The 3,618-nt window shown below is 38.2% G+C and overlaps 1 pseudogene; it reads left to right on the top strand.

Annotated features, from left to right (window-relative positions):
• Positions 1 to 1,094: 1,094 nt before the first annotated feature.
• Positions 1,095 to 3,285, top strand: LOC127185417 (arylsulfatase K-like; annotated as a pseudogene).
• Positions 3,286 to 3,618: the final 333 nt, after the last annotated feature.

Raw genomic sequence — 3,618 nt, 5'->3', positions numbered from 1 at the left:
AGCTGATGAGCCTGCGTGGACGCATAGCTCGCTCACAGCCTACATTAGAATTTACTCTGTGTGACAAATGTCCGTTATTACAGCACCATTCACAATAGCTCTCAAAACCCCTCTGCATTCTATGGTTCACTCATTCTTCTTTCCTAACACTTAGCAACCATGGACATTTTTGTGGTATCTAGTTTTACCTTTTTTTTTTTTTTTACAGTGTTATATAATTAGAACCATACAGTATGTAGCCTTTTCTTATTGTCCAAAAGATAGATATTTGTCAGTATAACTATATTTTTTATATCTGTAGTCATAGGAGATATTGTTCAATATAGGACTATCATTTGTACTTTACTGTAAATAATTTAATAAATATCCAAAAATGATTTTGATAGTGTGAATGTGCTAAGCCTATAGCAGCAATAAGAAAACAGAAGTATAAAGAAGTCTTAAAAACTAAAGTGTTGCATTTAAATTATAATTAAAGTAAAAATATCAGTAGAGGAATAATACAGGAATAAAGGAGACAGACTTGGTACATATCGAAAACAAGAAAAAGACAGACATGAATCTAACTACACCAGTAATGACATTGAAGCTGGGTGTGGTGGCACATGCCTAGAATCGCAGCACTTGGGAAGCTAAAACAGGACAGCTTGGGCTTCAGGCAGAGATCATATCTCTAAAACAATAACATCTATGCTATTAAACAAGCTATCCAAGAGGCAGCAGTTTCAAGAATGGATTAAAAGACGTAGCCAATATATGCTCCTTGAAAACATATTTTAGATTAAAAATATATAATAAATTAAAAGTAAAAGAGAAGGGGAAGATCTGCAAAAAACAACCACAACAAAGCTAGACAAACATGGAAATAGGAGAAAGACATGCTGGGAGGAAGGGGTCCAGATGGAGTAGGAGTGATATAAAAGAGGGATATATGGATGCTTGTGAGAGTAATACATTATATACACATATAAAATTATTAAGGAATAAAGTACTTTTTTAAATAAACAAAGAAGAACAAAGTAGATTTTAAGAAAAAATACTAGAACATAAATGAAACATTGTGTAATGAGAAAAGTTCCACCCCACTGTAGTATATGGAAACCACACTAAAATTTCAGGGCCCTAGGCCTCCTCACCCCGAAAAGCAATACAGAAGAGAAACGGCCAGTGGCTGCCCCGAGATACTTCTGGACACCTCTGTCTTCTATGCTGTTGTTTTAAGTGCTCGTGCTTGGTGCAATGGCCCAAAGACACAAGAGCGGAGGATGAGAGTGGCCAAGGCACCTAAAGTGTGCTGGTTGCCAGTGACTTCTTTGATGGAAGACTAATGTTTCACCCAGGAAGTCAAATAATAAACTTCTCTTCATGAACTTCATGAAAGTACACAACGCCTCCTTTCTGAGTGTCTACACAAACTCCTGTTGCCTATCGCATGCAGCAGTGTGGAGTGGCCTCTTCAGGGTTTCTATCCAAATTATACAATGTGGATGGATGTCATGGAGAAGCATGCCTGTCAGACACACACCTTTGCGAAACTAGACTATACTTTGGGTCATCACTGCATCAGTGATTATGTGGAAGCATGAATAAGAGTTGCTGCATTATGGCTGAGTCCTATGGTTACTGTTATCTCCAATAAAAATAAAAGGGAGTGATGGAAGGAACCTGGAAAATACAGTGAGCACCTGTCTAAGACAGGATGCTCTTAGTTACACTAAACCATTTGTCCTTTACGTGGGGTTCAATTTAACACACCCTTTTCCTTCACTGTAGTAGATCTAAATATGTTTTTGTTTTGATCCCAGGTGTGGGATGTGAAACAGACTTATGTGAGGGTGTGTGGTGTTTGTCTGCTGAAAACAGACTTGTGAGAGAATGCATGATGTTTGTCCACTAGAAGAGGACCTGCCTCTTGCAGGGACATGGTCTTTGCCAACTGAAACATCCTATTATACATGACCCAAACCAGAGGCTTGGCTTTTTGGCTTTGTTCTTGCTTCCCATCATTTGGCTTTTCGTTGCTACACTTCAAGACATTCCTAGAGAGAAACCTCTTTTGTCTCCTATCTAGGGTAGGTTCATTGGAAGGGAGGTATAAGCATTACATAATCCCAAATAAAGTAGGTTTGAAAAAGTTCAAAGCCTATGCTTCACCATTGCCAGGAGAAAACTTTGGCTCTTCAACATTTCACACAACTCTTTACTGGCTTCAAAAAGTAGTTTGTGATGCCATTAAAATACCAAAGGAGTTGCCTTTGTCAGAAATGTGTCCTGTGGATTATTGTTCTCTCTATTTAAAAAAATGCACTCAGAAGTTTACTGAAAAGGAAATTAAGAACATTAGAGCATTTTGTATAGTATTTGTGCTGAGATAGATGCCATGGTAGCTGGAATTATTTTGGCTCTTCATAGGTTTTCTTCTTTGGGAAAACTATTGTTATGTATACAGAGATGGCCATGGAACACTGGCAGTTTTATAAAATGAGCATGCATGAAACTAATGCCCTTGTTCCACTTTTGATGATGAACCAATCTACAAGTATCAAGTGTGGTTTCTTTTGGGGATATTTACCTTACTATGTTTGATATTATTGGTGGGATTCTTCTGCCTCAGAGCGAGAGTGGATACTTTTTGTCGTCACTGTCATCAGAACCATCTGCAAATGAACATACACACAGAAACTTCCATCCGCCTTGGATTCTGAGTGAATTCCATGGGTTCAAGTGTAAATGCATCTCCTTCCATGTTTGGAATTGGCATGTACATTGAGGAGTGCATAGCCTAGTCTCATGGTGCTTTGATGAGGTCCCAACAACTTGGTCTTTCCTCAGACCCAGATGAACAAATATTGCTACAAAATGTCCAGAAATTACTTACTCTGTGGACCAGAAACTTCATTCTATTATAAACTACCTTGAAATGCCTACTTCTGTCTATCAATACAATATAGAGCAGTTTATCATGTAGAAACAAAGTATAGGACAAGGACTAGTGACACACGCCTTTAATCCCAGCACTCGGGAGACAGAGGCAGGCAGATCCCTGTGAGTCCGAGGCCAGCCTGGTCTACAGAGTGAGTTCCAGGACAGACAAGGCTACACAAAGAGAAACCCTGTCTAGAAAAGGAAAGACATTATTCAAATGTTGTGACATACCTTATGTGGCATCAAGGGCAACCAAAAGAACCAAAAAAGCATGAAAACACAATCCACCAGTGGCTCAAAACTTACTCTTCTCCAGTAGCAGTGGACAATAACAAAACACTGTTCTTGAGCTGTGGATAAATATGTTTGCGCAGATTAAACTGAAACAGCATTTGTAGTTACTAATTTTACTTTTAAAAAATATGTACTGTAAACTTCATCCAATAGCTCAGTTGGGGGAACGGGGACTGGAGGTTGAGGTACTTATTGCTTGAGGCCAACGATTACATAACTACACATTTTCAAAAATGATTACTACTAATGCTTTCTTGTTGCAGATATCTGACAGTGTAATAGTGGAGGTTTTCCTGGATAATACAGAATGTGAAATTTTTAGTAATTGCTGGTTATTATTTTTAAACCACGATGTTTCATGACTTACTTGTATTTGGTTGTATTTGATGTAGTAGAACT

The sequence above is a fragment of the Acomys russatus genome, chromosome X (genome assembly GCF_903995435.1).
Source record: "Acomys russatus chromosome X, mAcoRus1.1, whole genome shotgun sequence".
Lineage (NCBI taxonomy): Eukaryota > Metazoa > Chordata > Mammalia > Rodentia > Muridae > Acomys > Acomys russatus.
Note: the sequence above shows the minus strand (reverse complement) of the source record. Positions and strands in the feature narration are given on the sequence as shown.